Source organism: Schistocerca nitens, chromosome 4 (genome assembly GCF_023898315.1).
Source record: "Schistocerca nitens isolate TAMUIC-IGC-003100 chromosome 4, iqSchNite1.1, whole genome shotgun sequence".
NCBI lineage: Eukaryota > Metazoa > Arthropoda > Insecta > Orthoptera > Acrididae > Schistocerca > Schistocerca nitens.
The window spans coordinates 557,217,047-557,237,190 of NC_064617.1; the positions used below are offsets into that span (position 1 = coordinate 557,217,047).

Below are 20,144 nucleotides of genomic sequence, written 5' to 3' on the forward strand. Positions count from 1 at the left end.
AAATTCTGTATGGAGAGCGACTCAGGAGGCTGTTTCTTACTCCATGCAACACGTTAACTGATGTGGTTGATGCAGCAAGACGCTAAACCATTGTGGCGGGACTTTGAATTTCACCGCGCTACACTCGTTCCCTCAGATATAAACTATACCGTCGCAGCTGTAAGAGCGCTCGACTGCAGTGAGAATATATAAGAAAATGAAGGTACTGAAATGGTAACCCTTTTTGTTTTCTATCCGTCTTTTGTCTCTGAGAGCGGAAGTTTAACTGACTTATTAGCCAGTCTTGGTCGGATCAAGACGAAAAAAACTCATTGATGTGCAGACGTATTGTGGAAGTGGGTATCAAATTCGGAGGATGGAAGTAGCAACGTAAAATAAATTGCATTCAATACCAAGATGGTTTTGATTTGTATAAATTAGTGATTCCTGGAAGATTGCAAGATTTCGGAGCAGCTACTACTTTTCACGCAGAAATGAAGTAGGAGATTTTTGAAGACTTGCACACCGCACGAAAGAAGACATGTTAACATGGTAAAGGATAAACTCTTATCTACGCCCTTTCCTCCTGTTAATCACATTTTGTTATTCTCTGTTCTCCTTCAAATAATTTTTGTAGTGGAGATTGGTTTGCTTTTGCTCAGAAACGCCACAAGGACCACCCCAACAATAGCTTTTCCGAATCACTAAGTCCGACAATTTTTCTGTAATACGAAGTCCGATTTGCATTTTATTCTTTCCATTTTTCAGGGTCATTAACGATTTTAAAACCCCGTTTTTATTCACAATTTCTTCCCACATTTTCAACCTTTTCTTTTCTTCTCTTTTTCTTTTTATTAACCAATACACCATATTCCAGCCTTTGATTCCACTTCTCTCTGCTGTAGGGTTGGTGATAATCTTCACAGTGGTTATGAGATCGGTATATAAAATTGTAGTCAGTATACTCTATAGTTTTAGACATATATAAATTTCCTAAAAACACAAAATTTTCAGTATTTACAAACATATTACAGATTATAGTACAGGTTGTACATAAAGTCTGGGAACACTTTCAATTATTTATTGCACAAGAACTAAACATTGCACAGATCTCATACAATTTGCATTTTGAAGAGGAACTCTGAAAGCTTCTTTTACGAACATTCGATATGCGAACCATGAATGATCTTGCAGACGCCAAAACGGTAATCGAATTCTTCCCATACCCGTGCCAGCTTGTCATGCTCGACTTGGGAGTCGCTTCCTGTATTCTCTCCCGGGGCTCTGCTTCATCACGTGGTAGAGGTGGTACATACACTAGACCTTTAATGTGTCCCCACAGGAAAAAGTCACACCGAGAGAGATATGGTGATTGGGGAATCCATTTCATGAAACAGCGGTCCCCACCTATGCGGCAGCTCCATGTTCAGGTACCCACGAAATTCACGATGTAAATGGGGTTGAGCCCCATCCTGCAGAAAGATGGAGAGGCCGATTGCATTTGAGCCATCAGCCGTTGTTGCACCATGTGGAAGTAGGAATATCCTGTGGCAGTGCTCTCGACGCAGTGCTCTCGCATCTGATCTCGCCATGTTTGCGACTAGCGCCGACTATCGGCAAATAACGGAAGGGACATGAACGGGAATCAGTGGTTTGGAAGGGAGTGAGACAGGGTTGTAGCCTCACCGCGATGTTATTCAAATGGCTCTGAGCACTATGGGACTTAACATCTGAGGTCATCAGTCCCCTAGAACTTAGAACTACTTAAACCTAACTAACCTAAGGACATCACACACATCCATGCCCGAGGCAGGATTCGAACCTACGACCGTAGCGGTCGCGCGGTTCCAGACTAAAGCGCCTTTAACTGCGCGGCCACACTGGCCGACGCGATGTTATTCAATCTGTATATTGAGCAAACAGTAAAGGAAACAAAAGAAAAATTCGGAGTAGGTATTAAAATCCATGGAGAGGAAATAAAAACTTTAAGGTTCGCCGATGGCATTGTAATTCAGTCAGAGACAGCAAAGGACTTGGAAGAGCAGTTGAACGGAATGGATAGTGTCTTGAAAGGAGGATATAAGACGAACATCAACGAAAAGAAAACGAGAGTAATGGAATGTAGTCGAATTAAGTCGGGTGATGCTGAGGGAATTAGATTAGGAAATGAGACACTTAAAGTAGTAAATGAGTTTTGCTATTTGGGGAGTAAAATAACTGATGATTGTCGAAGTAGAGAGGATATAAAATGTAGACTGGCAATTGCGAGGAAAGCGTTTCTGAATAAGAGAGATTTGTTGACATCGAGTATAGATTTAAGTGTCACGAAGTCGTTTCTAAATGTATTTGTATGGAGTGTAGCCATGTATGGAAGTGAAATATGGACGATAAATAGTTTGGACAAGAAGAGAATAGAAGCTTTCGAAATGTGGTCCTACATAAGAGTGTTGAAGATTAGATGTGTAGATCACATAACTAATGAAGAGGTATTCAACAGGATTGGGGAGAAGAGGAATTTGTGGCACAACTTGACTAGCAAAAGGGATCGGTTGGTAGGACTTGTTCTGAGGCATCATGGGATAACCAATTTAGTATTGGAGGGCAGCGTGGAGGGTAAAAGTCCTAGAGGGAGACCAAGAGATGAATACACTAAGCAGATTCTGAAGGATGTAGGCCGCAGTACGTACTGGGGGATGAAGAAGCTTGCACATGATAGAGTAGCATGGAGAGCTGCATCAAACAAGTCTCAATATTGAAGACCGTAACAACAACCGAACTACGCTGTGTCGGTATACATGAAACAAAAATTTAACGGTTTCTCTTCAAAGTGACATATGTATAATATGTCTTCAATATTTGATTCCTGTGCAATAAATAACTGGAAGTGTTCGCGAACTTTATGTACACCCTGTATTAGCATATGCATGTAATAAATGGAAAGTCTAAATGAACAATATTTTTAATTTGTATATAATTGGGAATAGTGGGCCATTTAAAATACTGTTGTGTAGTAGTAAACAATGAACAAAAAGCAATCCGGAGTTTCTATTTTTCCATATTTCTGGGAAACATTTGACTCTGTTTCTCACTGTATACTGTTAATGAAGATCTGACCATTTAGAAAGGGTTCTAAGAGATGTGAATGTCTCAAGGACTTCTTGTGTAACAAAAAGTAGTATGTTGTCCTGGACGGCAAGGCTTCATCAGAGACAAGGTTACTGTTATGAGTGTTCCAGGGTAATTATAATAGGGTCGCTCCTTTACTCTGTACCGGTAAATGATCCAACAGATAGAGTTAGCAGTCTCATACTCTTTGTTTACTTCACTGCATTGTTCGGGAAACAGTCGTTGATTGACTGTAGACGGAATAATCGGATACAAGAATAATACACACCTAAATTGACATTAATTATGTGGTTACCAGGTATGCTGGGTTTGGGTGGCGATTTTATATCGAACATGGACGCAGGTGCAGCTGGAGAAGGGAGTTAGTTAGTACTGAAACTTTCCTTTTGCATTTTGCTTACATCTGCTGGAATCTGACATTGCTAGCATCAGTGCCAAGTAAGGCGAATACTTCGTCCCATTGTCTCTTAGTACGTCAGTCTCCAGTCTGGCCTTCCTGAAGCAGGCACTAATATTTGCTCCTACTGCTGCATCACTGGAGCCTCGTGTTCAGCAATGAGCTGCGGCCTGATGTGACCGCTTCATGTGAATATGAAGGACTGCGACTCTCCCCAGTTGATAGAAGGCGAGGAAATTGTCTGTTGGGACAGTGATAGAGGTGGGGATGCTCGGATCCCAAGCTTCGCAGTTCCGTAACTGTGGCAGAATCCCGAGCTGCCCAAACGCCCAGAGGTTTAGACGGCAGACAGGCATTCGAAGTTTGGTGATGGTAGCGGTAGTCGCGACATCGTCAGAGAGATGTATAACGTAGACTGGACGTCACACTTCTGCCCAGCTGCTTGACAATGATGGGTGGACCAGCTGACTTTGTGGAAATGTCCAGATGTGTGCCATGCAGGATTATAGTGGAACAGAGGCAATTATCAAGACTGGACTGTTTTCATGCAACAGTCAGTGAAACTACCGACGCTTTCTGCAACACTACCACTCCCAGGCTAAGTGGAAATCTGACGACGTAGGACTTATGACCTCTGTTGAGTTGCCGAACTGGCAGGGGTGTCGACTATTGGCAATCAATTCACAGGACCTGATGCACTGTCTTCAGCTTCAAGTACTGCTGCAGTTCATTCCATTAACAGGATACAGGATGACTTAGACTGAATTTATACTTGATGCGATCAATGTCAGCCTGCTATAAATGTAGAAACTTGAAAGTTAATGCAGATAAATAGGAAAAACAACCTTGTAATAAGTGCATTAACTATTACTGCTACTGTGCGTGACACAGTCGTGTAGGTTTCATTTCTGGCTACAGTATTACAAAGTTACACGAAATGGAATGGGAAAGTAAGATCAGTTTTAGGGAAGGTAAATGGTCGACTTAGATTTAATGGGAGAATTGGAAATTTTTGGTAAGGTCGTATGGGACCAAACTGCTGAGGTCATCGGTCCCTAAGCTGACGCACTACTTAATCTTACTTAAACTAACTTACGCTAAAGGCAACACACACATGTATGCCCGACTCGACCTCCGACGGAGGGACTCACGCGGAAATGTGAGAATTCTAAGACGATGTAGTTCATTTATAAAAGGGACCACGTAAACAAGATTTGTGTAACCCATTCTTGAATAATGCTCGAGTATTTGGGACCCCCTCAGCAGGTGAAGTTGAAGGGAGACGTCGAAATAATTCACAGGTTTGCTGTTGTAATTGTTACCAGCAGGTCCGATCAACAAGCGAATGTTACAGATATGCTCCGTGTATTCGAATCCCTGAAGAGTAGACGATGTTATTTTCTCGAAAATCTATAGAGAACAGAGAACTGGCATTTGCGTATGACTGCAGAACGATTCTACTGCTGCCACCGTAGATCTCAAACAAGGCAAACTGAGGCTCGTTCAGATGCACAGAGGCAGTTGTTCTTTCCTGTTTCTATTTCAGGGAGGAACAGGAGGGAGTAGGTTGTTGTACGAGGTACCCTCTGCCGTCCACCGTACAGCGGCTTTCGGAATACATGTAAATGTAAATATCATGGAAACTTTAATGTCGCAGCCGACTGCTAGCGTAAACAAATATGGGGGCCTCCGTGGGGAGAGGAACCGTATGGCAGTGCTTCCAGCTTACACACATTTTTTGTGCTTCTGCGAAATCGAAACTGGTTCAAATGGCTCTGAGCACTATGGGACTTAACTTCTAAGGTCATCAGTCCCCTAGAACTTAGAACTACTTAAACCTAACTAACCTGAGGACATCACACACATCCATGCCCGAGGCAGGATTCGAACCTGCGACCGTAGCGATCGCGCGGTTCCAGACTGTAGCGCCTAGAACCGCTCGGCTACTCTGGCCGGTGAAATCAAACTCGCGGTTAAAGCGATAGTCGACCCTTCTTGGGGCTGTGGGGGAGTACAACCTTGCGACGGAAATAGACTCTCCTTCGTTGATATTAAAATAGGAAAATGAGCAACACCATAGAAAATTCGAAATGCAGCATAAAAAGCATTTGGTAGTAGCTGCCAAAATTGCTTGCTGACGTTTACAGCGTCACAAACATAGTAATATTTGCCCGAGATCTACCCTCACCCTACGTAACCGTAGCGCAAACCCCGCCTTAAATAACTGCCATGAAAGCGTTGGCACAATAACACATTCTATGGCGAGTTTACAAGTACCAGTAGGCTAATATTTGTCTTTTTACAGCTATTTCTTTTATTTTCTGTTAAATGTATGAAAACACTTCATTCCGACAAGTGTTGGATCTACAAAAATTATTATCGCGGTGCTGATGACTGGAAGGCCTATGAAGCTACCTTGTAAGGAGACATGCACTGAGGTGAACAATATAATGGGATGCCCCCTAATACAGCGTCGCTCCTCCTTTTGCCCGACGTAGTGCAGCATCTCGACGTGGCATGGACTCAAAAAGACGTTGGAAACAAATGCAGAATTATTAAGCGAAGTGCTTGCGAAGCCCTCCATGATTGCGAAAGTGTTGCCGCTGCAGGATTTTTTTTTTTATTGAGTCATCAGTCTTCTGACTCATTTCATGCGGCCATCCATGGATTCCTCTCCTGTTCCAACCTCTTCATCTGAGAGTAGCACTTGAAACCTGCGTCCTTAGTTATTTGATGGATTTATTTCAATCTCTGTATTCCTCTACCGTTTTGTCCCTCTACAGCTCACTGTAGTGCCAGGGAAGTCGTTAGCTGACATCTCAACACATGTCCTATCACCCTATCCCTTCTCATTGCCAGTCTTCTCCACATATTCCTTTACTCTCCCATTCTGCGAGGAACCTCTTCATTCCTTATCTTGTTAGTCCGCCTAATTTTCAACATTCGTCTGTAGCACCACATATCAAACGCTTCGATTCTCTTTTCCTCCGATTTCCCCACAGTCCATGTTTCATTACCATACAATGCTGTGCTCCAAATGTACATTCTCACAAATTTCTTCATCAAATTAAGGCCATTGTTTATACTAGTAGACTTGTCTTGGTCAGGAATTCCCTTTTCGCCATTGCTAGTCTGCTTTTGAGGTCCAACGTCTTCCATCGGTCATTAGTTATTTTATAGTCTAGGTGGCAGAATTACTTAACTTAATCTACTTTGTGACCATCGATCCTGATAATAAGTTTTTCGCTGTTCTCATTTCTACTACTTCTCAGTACCTTTGTCTTTCTTCGATTTACTCTCACTCCATACTCTGTAGTCGTTAGACTGTTCATTCCGATCAGCAGATCATCTACTTCCTCTTCACTATCACTCAGGATAGCAATGTCATCAGCGAATCGTATAATTGATATCCTTTCACCTTGAATTTTAATTCCACTCCCGAACCTTTCTTTTATTTCCACCATTGCTTTCTCGATGTACGGACTGAACAATAGGACGTAAAGCCTACATCCTTGTCTTACACGCTTTTTAATCCGAGAACTTCGTTCGTTGTCGTCCACTCTTATTATTCCCTCTTGGCTGTTGTACTACATATTGTATATGACCCGCCTCTTCCATTAACTTAACCCTTTTTTTCTCAGAATTTCGAACATCTTGCACCATTTTCCATTGTTGAAGGCTTTTTGCACGTCGACAAATCCTATGAACGTGTCATGATTTTTCTTTAGTCTTGCTTTCATTATTAACTGCGGGGTAGTAGCGCGGTCTTAGGCGCCTTGTCACGGTCCGTGCAGTTCCTCCGTCGGGCAGGTGTGTGTGTTGTCCTTAGCGTAAGTTAGTTTAAGTTAGATTAAGTAGTGCATAAGCTTGGGGACCGATGACTTCAGCAGTTTGGTACCACAAGACCTTACCACAAATTTCTTTCCTAAAGCCAAACTAATGGTCATCTATCGCATCCTCAATTTTTGTTTTCCATTCTTCTGTATATTATTCGTCTAAGCAACTTGGCTGCATGAGCTGTTAAGCTCATTCTGTGGTAATTGTCGCACTTGTCAGCTCTTGCCGTCTTCGGAATTGTGTGGATGCTGCTTTTCCGAAAGTCAGATGGTATGTCGCCAGACATACCAACGTGAATAGTCGCTTTGTTGCCTCTTCCTCCAACGATTTTAGAAATTCTGATGGAATGTTATCAATCCCTTCTGCCTTATTTGATATTAAGTCCTCCAAAGATCTTTTAAATTCTGATTCCAATACTGTATCCCCTATGTCTTCTGAATCAACTCCTGTTTTTTCTTCTTTCACATCACACCAAGCCTCCCCCTCATAGACGCTTTAAATGTACTCTTTCCACCTATCCGCTCTCTCCTCTGTAATTAACAGTGGAATTCTCGTGGTGCTCTTAATGTTATCACCCTTGCCTTTAATTTCACCGACGGTTGTTTTGAATTTCCTGTATGCTGCGTCTGTCCTTCCGACAATCATTTATTTTACGACGTCTTCACATTTTTCCTGCAGCCATCTCGTCTTAGCTTCCCTGTACTTACTATTTATTTCATTCCTCAGCGACTTGTATATCTCTATTCCTGAATTTCGTGGATGTTTTTTGTGCTTCCTTCTTCATCGATCATTTGAAGTATTTCTTCTGTTACCCATGGTTTCTTCGCATTTACCTTCTTTGTGTCAATGTTTTCTTTCCCAACGTCTGTGATGGCCCTTTTTAGAGATGTCCGTTCCTCTTCAACTGTACTGCCTACTGAGCTATTCAAATGGTTCAAATGGCTCTGAGCCCATGGGACTTAACGTCTGAGATCATCAGTCCCCTAGAACATAGAAATACGTAAACCTAACTAACCTAAGGACATCACACACATCCATGCCGGAGGCAGGATTCTAACCTGCGACTGTAGTGGTCGCGCGGTTCCAGACTGTAGCGCCTCGGCCACCCCAGCCGGCACTGAGCTAATCCTTATTGCTGTATCTATAGCCTTAGAGAACATCAACCGTATCTCGTCATTCCTCAGTACTTCCGTATCCCAGTTCTTTGCGTATTGATTCTTTCTGACTATTGTCTTAAACTTCAGCCTACTCTTCACCACTACTATATTGCGATCTGAGTCTATGTCTGCTCCTGCGTACTCCTTACAATCCAGTATCTGATTTCGGAATCTCTGTCTTGCCATTGCCAGTGCTATTCCGCTTTTGATGTCTTCCTTTCACCGTTTGTCTTTGGTTATTTTTCTACCTAGGTAGCAGTTAAGTTTCGCGCAGTCCTCATTTCTGTTGCCTCTAACTACTTTCGTCTTTCTGGGATTTACTTTCAATCCATAGTCTGTACTTATTAGACTATTCACTCCGTTCATCAGATTATGTAATCCTTCTTGACTCAGGATAGCAATGTCTTCGGCTAATCGTATCGTTGATATCCTTTCCCTCTGCATCTTAATTCCACTCGTGAACCTTTCTTTTATTTGCACCATTGCTTCTACTATGTACAGGTTGAACAGCAGGGGCGAAGTACTATCTTCCTGTCTTACAGTCCTGTTACTCCGAGCACGTCGCTCTTCGTCGTGCGCTCTTACTATTCTCTCTAAGCCCTTGTACATGTTGTATACTACCCGTCTGTCCCTATTGTTTATCCATATTTTTCTCACAGTTTCAAATATTTCGCATTATTTTACATTCTAGAACGCTTTATCCAAGTCGACAACTCCTATGAACGTGTCTTGATATTTCTTTTGTTTTGCGTCCATTGTCAACAGCAATATCAGAATTGCTTCTCTGGTGCCTTTACCTTTCCTAAATCTCTCTATATTGTGTCCCATAAATGTTCGATTGGTGACCAAATAATTCGCCCGAATTGTCGAATTGTTTGGAATGTTCTCCAAACCAATTGCGAACACTTGTAGCCCGACGGCATGGCGCATTGACACCCATCATAATACCAGTCATTGTCTGGAAACCAATTCATTCCCTCTAACTGTCCGGTATGTCCTCCAAACCATTCGGAAACAATTGTGACCCGGTGACATTGTGCATTGACATCCATAATAGTCCAAATATTCCTTTGAGCACATGAAGTCGACGAATGCCTGCAAATGGTCCCCATGTAGCCGAACGTAACCCTTTCCAATCAAGGATCAGCTGTGTTGGATCAAAGGACCCAGTCCATTCCATGTAAATACAGCCATCACTCTTATGGAACCTCCACTAGCTTCCACATTGCCTTGTAGGCAACCTAGGTCCAAGGCTTCACAGTGGGTGCGTCACACTCCAACTCTGCTGTCAGCTCTCACCAACTGAAATCGGTACTCACCCAACCAGGCCACGGTTTTCCAGCCGGCTAAGGTTCTTCCGATATGTCACGAGCCCAGGAGAGACGCTGCAGGCCATGTCGCGCTGTTAGAAAAGGGACTCGCCTCGGTCGACTGCTGCCATAATCCATTAACGCCAAATTTGGCGCACTGGCCGAACGGATACGTTCATCGTTCGTCTAACATTGATCTCTGCTATTATTTCATGCAGCGTCTCATGTATGTTAGCACTGACAATTCTTCTCCAACGCCGCTGCTCTCGGTCGTCAAGCAGAGGTCATCGGCCATTACGTTGTCCATCGTGAGAGGTAGTGCCTGCGATGTGGTATTCTCGACACACTCTTGGCACTGTGGATCTCGGAATACTGAATTCAACAACTGTTTCCGAAATGAAGTGTCCCACGAGTCTAGCTCCAACAACAATACCGCTTTCTACGTCTGTTAATTATCCCTGTGTGCCATAACGAATCACATGAGTACAAATGACAGCTACGCACCGCCCTTTTATAGCTTGTCTACGCGATACTACAGCCATCTATATATGTGCATATCGCTACCCCATCTTTTCGTTACCTCAGTGTATTACAAACGCAACTGGATTCGTCGACAATTAACAAGCTCGAATATTGTGGCAGTTAAACATTTAGACAAATATTCAAGTGGTAGACAGGAAGTTAAGACAGGTACACTCATGACCAATCTGCACGTGACATCCTCTCATTTCATTAATAGTTATTTCCGAAAGAACTGCCTTCACTAATAAAAATGGGTTGTTCATTTGGTTAATGAAATTGACAAGAATCAATACGTGTCAGTATTATCGAAACGATATTTCACTATATTATTTCTAAGCCAATAATCAGTAGATGGAGATACCAAGTAGCAGAAACACGTAAGGGCAGATCGAAATCTACGGTAATGTTAAATGCACTGTTTTTGAATTTTTCTTTCTGACACAAGAGAAAAGACGGCAACTATCTTTGATAATTGTATGGGCTAGCAAGCTTATCGTGCCTCCTGTCAAAACTATACAGGAAATGTGATAGGAGGAAACACCTCATCTCCACACATGGGTGATAGCGGCAGAGTAGATGCGGACAACAGCAAATTGCAAGCCACATTCTATATCACGTTCTTCGTCCAACAACCTGTACAGAGGTTGATATAATTCAATCCAGCCCAAGTGTCTTGGAGCTTGAAAAGTTCTGAGCATCTTATATGGAGTTCGTGGTTTGTTTGTTAGCCTGTGTATTTGTACGTGTATGGCTAGGGGATTCTTTCTCCTCTAATTCCGTTCTTTAGTTTCCTGCAATAACAATTAATATCTCATGTGCCCCGACCGTGATCACCCGCTATCGGCTCACTTTGTGACATTTTCAGCAGCGTATCATATAGATAACACAAGAGGATAGTGCAGTTTTGGTATCATGAACCACAGTTAGATACTTGTTATCATAAATGAACTCAGATGTCATTGGTTTAGTATATAAATCTATAATATACAGGGTGAATATCAATAAAACCGACAAACTGGAAGGAAGCATTCGTAACTGTAACTGGAGGAAAATATGTCCTATGAACATGTGTTTGAAAATTCATCGTTGTCATGGTAGATGGGGTTGACGAACGCCAGTTCCTCTGAACACGTACCGTGAGTTAGTTGTGTGGTGGAGACTGTGTGATTGACGCAGCGTACTGTAAGCAGCAGACTGGTGCAGTGTTCATGTCGAGATGTAGTTTGTTTACGGCCAGACAGATATGAGCGGCCGAGAGGCAGCCCAGATACACCAGACCAAGTACTCTCGAAGATACCAACAATATCACACAACATTTCAAGCCCATTTTGGGCTTTCAGACAGATGAATGTGCAAGGAGGCGTCGGACTGCGCGTGTACCAGATCTGCAGGACAGGCTTCTAATGCATACTGAGGCCAACCCTCGTACAAGTTGCAGGCAAGTGGCCCGCCTCGTGGCCGGACTGTGGCTGTGGGGGCCCCGGATGGCAACCACCACCACCACCACCATCACCTGCAGTCCCACGGAGGCTACTTTGAACATCTGTTGTGACGGGAATGCGATGCACCCCTGTACAGAGTTCCAGGACAATTTGGTGTGTCGTTGCGCCCACATCTTCCATTTCTAGACAAGTGTTCATAGGACCTTCTTTCCTCCATTTCTAGTCGGCGATCCACCCTGCTTACACTTAACAATGTTCTGTTCCTTTAACAGAGCAAAAGTATTAGACAACTACTGATTGTTACATGGTGGTGCATTATCAAGCACTAGCTAAATCCGGCCATGCTTCGTTGTGTCTTTGTCTGATATGAAATGATTCTGAAAATAATTAAAAGTGTTCTAGCGAACCTAGAGTCACCAAGACAACACGTCATTCTATTCAATATAATTCTTTGCGTTGTGTGGCTATGTGGAATGAAGGAACGGAAAAAATGCGTTTTCACAGAAAACCATTTTGTATCGTAAAGCTAGTGGACTGAATACATTTTTTGTTTGTCCGTCTTCTGCATAAACATAAAAGTCAAACGGTTTATCAACTCTTGAGCATGCAACGTATTATCATCGATAACAGAAGCAGTCGTTTTCTACATCGAACCCCCCCCCCTCCCCCCGCTTGAGGGCTGAGTGTTGTGTTCTCCACATCATCATTTCATACTCGTCACCGGCAAGCAAGTCACCCAGTGTGACGTCGACTGAAAGAAGTCTTGCACTCTGTGGCCGAACTTAGCCGGATGGGACCTCCCGGCCTAGAATGCCATACGATCGCTTCATTTCGGTATCTCCCAATACTATATTTGGTATCTGTGGTTTATGAGCTTTCTTACATAAGGAAATTGTGAGCAGAATGTTCTAATAACTGTATATGTAGCCTGTAGAGAACTTGTCCCCAAGGGGCCGTATTGGATTGGATGGAGAACAGAGAGGAGGATGGATGGTGGGCCATAAATGTCTCAAGCGGCCTGGCTGTGAGAGTGATCTGAAGAAGCAGCACTCTGTGAACTGCACCTGAAGAGGGACCTCAGGCCGTAACCCTCCACTCTTCCCACTTAGGGTCAGAGCAGGAGGGCGCCAGATCGCACAACATTTTACCTGGGCCAGGTGACAGTCCGTCTCGAAGGTGGCAGGAAGTGGCTGGAGGAAGGCAACTGCTGTAATCTGAGTTGTGCAAATGGCAGGACGGTCATAAAACTATAAGCATTCTCGTGTTAGTAGCTGGGGTGAAAGAATCAGAGAGGCTGGAGGACGTGTTTAGTGGAGGCAACACTGTAACTTCTCTGACGCCAGGAAGTCGCTAGTTTCTTTTATCGAGTAAAAAAAAAACATATATTTCACAGGCACCACTGTCTGGGAAGCTTAAAAGCTTTCTATCAGAAGCGGGAAATGGTTGGTCGGGAAAGATTATATCTCTTCATAAATGAGAAACTGTGGCCCCATAGGTAGACGTTTTCTGCCGAAACATGGCCATGCGTGCAAGAGTACGACGCCACCCTAATGTAAAATCTTCGTTTTTCCGTCAAGAAAGGTTGCTAATTGACTCCCTTCAGGATATGCAAAGCAGGGGCTTGCTCTCCCATCGTAGGAACCCCGAAGCAGTGTCTGGATTGGTTATCAGGCCAGAAGAACAGTCAAGAGGCCAGATACAATGAATTGAGGGTAGTGTGAATGGTTTAAACAGCATGGATGCGGCTTTTTTATGCTAATTCTTCCCCTGTACGACGCTTGGTGGAAAGTGAGTGTGATTATTTGCCTTCTTCGTCTTCTAGTTTTCCCCTGGTGGAGAACTTCAGGTCTTTCCATAGAGGGTGGGACTTGCGGCAAGCAACTTGTGATGCACTGAGAACCAGAGGCCGGTTCCAACTGTACCGATAGTGGAGCTGCATATCATTTCGGTCATATCGTGTGTCACGAGGGTGAACATATTCGCCCTGAGTCGGTCGTCAGACTTTTAACAATTCGAGCACGCACTGTCGTGCATGTGAGTCAAATTGCTTGCTCAGACCAACAACAGGGTGCACCTCACACTGAAATCTGCCGGTATTTCAGGGCTCTGATAGGGAAGCTTCCCGCGTTCTAATAATCAGAACTTCATTCCGCGTAGTGTGGAAATTTTCGTGGATGCGTCAGAGCATTACAGCTGCCGCCGCGCTCCGTCCCTTGCTTGCAGCGTGCCTTTTCAGCTGCCGACTAAATCACGGTGAAAGGATAAAGCGTGGTGGCACCGGCGTAGCTTGTTAAATGATATTCTCGGCTCCCTGTTCGCCGTGAATCATAGTCTGTGCCGTACCTGGTCGTACTTAATTCTATTTGACTAGTATCTGGCCTCACAGTGGATTCGTCTAAACAAGCCTGTTTGCGTTGTAAAAGGTATTAATTCAGGGGAGAACTTGTATAGTTTCCACCCCAATGAATGCTTTGCCAATCAAGCATCATTCCTTTCCTGAGTTATGTTAATCATTTATTGTAAGATTTATCAGTTCGATTGTAGTTTTCTAAGCATTAATAAAAACTTGCCATTATTCTTTAAACTGAAATACGCCACTGTTATCACTCATACTCCTACAGTCATTCACAGTTTTTATTTTTTATTGTGGTGATACATGGATAAACGAGCAATTCAGAATCCAGTCGTACTAAGTTATTAATCTGGTGATTTATTTGAGTTCTGAAAGGAACTACAGACAAAGGCAACAAACTGCCACGAGTAAATTTATTAATTTCATATATAAAAATTAAAAGTGTAGCTCACAATTCGAAGATGTTCAGAAGATAACACTTGTCAGTACGTACAGATAATAACATTTAGCATCACTTGGACATATATTTATGATAAACCAAGCGACGGCAGGTCATACCATATGGCATTGCGTACAGTAAACTCAAAGCTTTCTAATTCGTTCATAGCAACCGAATGTGTTTCGCTCTTTGTTTTAGATTCAACAGCAATGTTTCTCACCTCAAGGAGGGCATCTCCGACTTCTCTTGTCTGACACCTAATAGCTTTGACACTCTCCTCCCTACGTTTCCACTGAGAATCCAAAAGCTTGTTTTACTGTTAAAGCTCTAGCACGTTCAATATGATTTATCATCTCTGTTTGGATGTACTAAAAACAATGTATATTCCTTGCACTACACACAACAAAAGAAATGTGAACGCTTTTGCTGTAGAGATTGCAGCATCTGAATTCATAAGTTTAAGATTGTGGCTGGCACATGACATATAAAATGCTCTTGGATTGCAATTTACGATTGTGGCCTGAACACCATTTGCGACGTTATCGTAACTTCGGCCTCTGTAATCATGAATATCGAATATTAGTTGATCTAGTCTCGACCAAAGGGTTTCAGTCGGACTTTCTCGTATGGCTGAAGTGACGTTTAGAAAGTCGCTTTTGTGTTCTCATACAGTCACTACGTCTTCTGATAAATTTACGAACGTAACGATCAAAGTCATTTGTTCATTTTGGCTTGTATCAGGCGCACAGTCAAGTATGACAGAAAAATATTTACTTTCTTCCGCAAAATTAATAACGCTGGTTTTTACGTTATTACCAAACAAACTTGTGAGTTCATGTTGAATGTTTTACCCAAGATAATTGTCATGAATTTCTTGAGTGTCTACTCTCCTTAATGTTCCTGCAAAACAGGGTCAAATTCTGCTATCATTTCTATCAAATCAAGAAAATTAGCATTTTCTTTATTGAGCTTATCGCTGGTTCCCCTTAACGCCAAATTATGTTGAGCTAGGTACCTGACGGTAAGTATAATTCATTTTAGAACATGATGCCACTGCTCCTCCTCTTTTTCCAGTAGTTGAAGGTCAATTTGATCAATACTACTTTTTTATTTCAAACTATCTCAACTTATATCCGTTTTTTACGCAGTTTATGTGGTTAAATGATTGTTGATGCTCTTGAAGCCGATTTCCAAAATGAATCCAATCACAGAGTCCATCACTTGACAGCTTGTTTGAAGAAGATCCGAAAGTTTACAACAAAAACAGAGAACTTAGACGATGTGTATCGAGTACAAGAGCCATTTACGATACCTTTCTTCTCCATTGGTAAATTTCTTACTTAAAAATGAATTGAAATTTTTCTTCTGTTCTCATTTAAAGATTACTCAAAACATACAATTTTAGTGGGACCTTTCCGTACAATGTCATTTAGCATTGAGATTGTTAACGTGTTAGGCCAAGTGCCTGGGTCAGAATCTGTGGTTACTTCACAACTGCTACTACTAAGCGTACCTGAATATGGCATAGCAGCATGTCCACACTGCGATGTTTCATCTAAAGCACCATATGATAAGAGGCTATTTTATGCCATCGTCCTTTAAGGATACTTTAGAAACTCTCTGATGTTTTTGGTCGAAGAAATTTACCGAAAGTGCCTTTTTTTCAGAAACCATTCGTACAGTAGCTTTTTCTTGATCTTTTCAGAAACTGAATCGTATTTTCTACGTCTGTTCTTTTCACAAGACATTTCACCATTGACACTGTGAACTTCACATGACAGGCAAAAACATTTTATCTTCACACACAGTGCACACACAACACGTGAAACAGCGTGAACTGGAGATGCACCGTACGTTTAAACTGACCACAATGAACCAATCATTGTGTTCGAAACACCTGCTGATGGCAGAATATAATGCTTGAATTGTTAGCCATGAAAATGAGTAGAAAGTGCGGGTGGAGGCATTGAGAAATAATGAATCGCGTACTTCTTAATTTATGGATGAGCAATAGTCATATATTGTGAATAGAATTACCATACCACATCACTATCATAGCCCCTGATTCCCTCGACTCCGATGCAGGCATAATATTCAAAGACGTACTCCAGTCGCCACAGTCATGTCACAGTTGGTATTTAACAGAATTATATCACATTAAAATGAGCTTCAGAAACACCTTACTTTATTTTTTCAGTTGATCTCCAATAACAAAACTACCGATGGCCTTTGGTTGAATGTTTCCACATGCCTAAGGCCGTCCCTGAACAGGCGTCAACAGGGAAAAGATAGGGATCCCAGTATTAGAATCGGAATTCAAAAGTGCTTTGGTCGACTTAATATCAAATAAGGATGAAGGGGTGGATAACAATGCATCGGGATTTCTAAAGTCGTTGGGGGAAGTGGTGTGTAGAATGTATGAGACTGTGAGACTTTCGGAAAAAAATCATCCACACAATTCCAAACATAGCAAGAGGTGACCAATGGGAAAATTATCGCGGAATCGGCTTATCTACTCATGCATTTAATTTGCTGACAAGCATTATATACAGGAGAATGAAAAAGAAAATTGTGAATCTGTTAAGTGACGATCAACCTGGCTTTAGGAAAGGCAATGGCCTGAGAGGATCAGTTCCGAATTTGCGGTTGATAATAGAAGCAAGACTGAAGCTAAATCAAGTATTGTACATAGGATCTGTCGGCCTAAAAAATGGAGTTCGACACTGTCAGACGTTCTAAATTCTGTGAATAATACCGGTAAGCTGTAGCAAAAGAAAGGTAATATATAGTATGTACAAGAACCATGAGGGAACAATTAGAGTGGAAAACCAAGAACGAAGTGCTCGGTTTAATAATGGTGTAAGTCAGGGATGGAGCCTCGCCCCTACTGCCCACTCTAACAACCAAAGATGGAAACAAGAGGAAGGTTGAAGAGTGGGATTAAAATTGATGGTGGAACGATATCAATATAAGAATCACTGATCTCATTGCTAACCTCGTGAAAGTGAAGAAAAATTACAGGATATGTTAAATAGCATGAACAGTGATAAGTACTGAATATGGATTGTGAGTAAATCAAAGAAAGAGGAAAGTAATGAAAGTAGCAAACAGGAGAACAGCGAAAAACTTAACATCAGAGTTGAGGATCACGAGGAAGACGACGCTAAAGAATTCTGCTACATAGGAAACAAAATGCCCCTGATGGATGAAACAAGGACATAAAAATAGGCTGTTACTGGAAACAAATATCAATGCTGGCCCAGAGATGTCTACCAGTATAAAATATAAGCCTTAATTTGAGAAGGAAGTTTCGGTATATGTGCGTTTGAACCATAGTATTTACGGTAGTGAAACATGGACTGTGGACAAAACCCTAACAGAAGAGAATCGAAGCCTTTGGGATGTAGTGCTACAGAAGAATGTTCAAACTTTGGTTGCCTGATAAGATAAGGAATGATGAGGTTCTCTGCAGAATCGGTGATGAAGGAATATATAGGAACCAACGATGTCAACAAGGGACAGGATTATAGGACATCTGTTGAAACATCAGGTAATGACCTCCATGGAACTATAAGTATCTGTGGAGATGAGATGAAAATTTCGCACAGGAAAGGGATTCCAGGCGGGACGCATCCAACTAGTCAGAATACTGATGACTCAAGGAAACTGAGTGAGGTACGGGAGTGAATGCTGTGCCTCTCAGAGAGTTATTTCACACTTTCCATTCCTTGCGTTTAAAAGTTCACGTTTTGAAGTATTTTATCCTTAGAGAATTATTAATCAAAAGAATCAAAAATGACAAAACAAGGACTTCTCAAAAGCAATGATTTCGTAGTAGGGAAGTTGGTAACTGACCTCAAAATCAATTTACACCATTCTTCTATAAATTTATACTAAGAAAATATTAACTAAGTAGTTCATTAAAATTATACAAAAAGAAAGCAACACTAGTGAAAACACCAGCCAAATAGTTAAATATCATACAAAGAATAAGCAAAATACCTAATTTAGTTAACTGATCTGTCGAAAATGCACATAGCTCAAGGAAATGTATCTTCACGCTCTTTTGCCTCGTTTTCTTTAAAAATAGGAAAGAAGCACTTCATACTGTGCTTGTCTTATTATGTCTAAATCTATAGTTTAACTTTTTTGAAATTTGCACAATTAAACATCAAGACGTTTTTAACTCTGTATTGGAAATGGTCATCATTTAAATGAAAAGCTTTTTTAAAACTGGAGTGCTTCATCATCCTGTCAATACACGCTATAAAAGAACTACAGCTATACGTTGTGAGGATCTTTCAACAGCTGATCGTTAATTACTGAAAACTTTACTACTAACGCGGACACAGCTATTCAACATAATCAACTCACCGACACAGTGCCGTCCTATCACATTATCATATCTTAAAAACACTCGTTTTTCGACGTCTTTTCTATCGTAGCACTTCACAAAAAACTACAGATTTTAACTATCGTGACACTGGCGTTTTCTTTTGACTAACAACACAGTAGATACAAAACCTCCAGTTCTGCATGGAGATGAAAGATTTCCTGAACTTGATCGGCGAGTGGGGCGTGGTGAACAGCAGCCAACTGTGTCTGAACGTAAGTCAGCCAACCATAGTGTAAAATTTAATGGCCAGACGTCGGGCAACCCCAAGTTGTAACACAAGTAAATCCTGTTGTGGCTTCCTTTCTTCACATCGACAGCATACACGTATATAGTGAAATGAAAATACAAGAAACAGTGCTAATTAGTAATCTGGTTTACACTATCAAAACCTGAAATATATTTCATATCCTTTTTAAGTAGGGTGGTTAGGTTCTTATGTTGGTAACGCCACGTAGTGCTCTGTATCAAAATCGCTGACTGCGATGTGTGCAGTCTGTGGCTGGTTAAACTCATTGTCGGAATATACGCTATTGTAGCGTTGGGCAGTTGGAGGAGAGCCGCCAGCAGTGGTGGATGTGGGGAGAGAAATGCCAGAGTTTGGAGCGGACGATCTGGACGTGTGTCCGCCAGAAAAAAGAAATTTATAAAGATGGATGTCATAAATTGATAAATGTATATATGATGACTTCTGAACATTATTAAGGTAAATACATTGTTTGCTCTCTAACAAAATCTTTCATTTGCTAACTATGCCTATCAGTAGTTAGTGCCTTCTGTAGTTAGAATCTTTTACTTAGCTGGCAGTATTGGCGCTCGCTGAATTGCTGTAGTTTGAGTAACGAAGATTTTTGTGAGGTAAGTGATTCATGAAAGGTATCGGTTATTGTTATTGTTAGTCAGGGCCATTCTTTTGTAGGGATTATTGAAAGTCAGATTGCGTTGCGCTAAAATATTTTGTGTCAGTTTAGTGATGATCAGAATAAGTAAAGAGAAAACTGTCTGAGTACGTTCAGTTTTACTCGGCTGTTTCTGTATCAAATAACGTAAGAGTTTTTCCAGCACCGTCAGTCTAAGTTTTTCTAAGGGTACGTTTCACCTTATCACTTTTATTGACGGTCAGCAGGTTAATAAATATGCCGTAACAATTTTATAATAGGTCGTCTCAGTACTGACAGTGTAACTTAAA

The 20,144-nt window shown here is 41.7% G+C and overlaps 1 protein-coding gene across 1 annotated transcript in view; it reads left to right on the forward strand.

Annotated features, from left to right (window-relative positions):
• LOC126252427 (neuropeptide Y receptor type 2-like) overlaps positions 1–20,144 on the forward strand; it is a 251,949-nt gene that overhangs the window by 199,696 nt on the left and 32,109 nt on the right. The gene's annotated exons all lie outside the window — the stretch shown is intronic.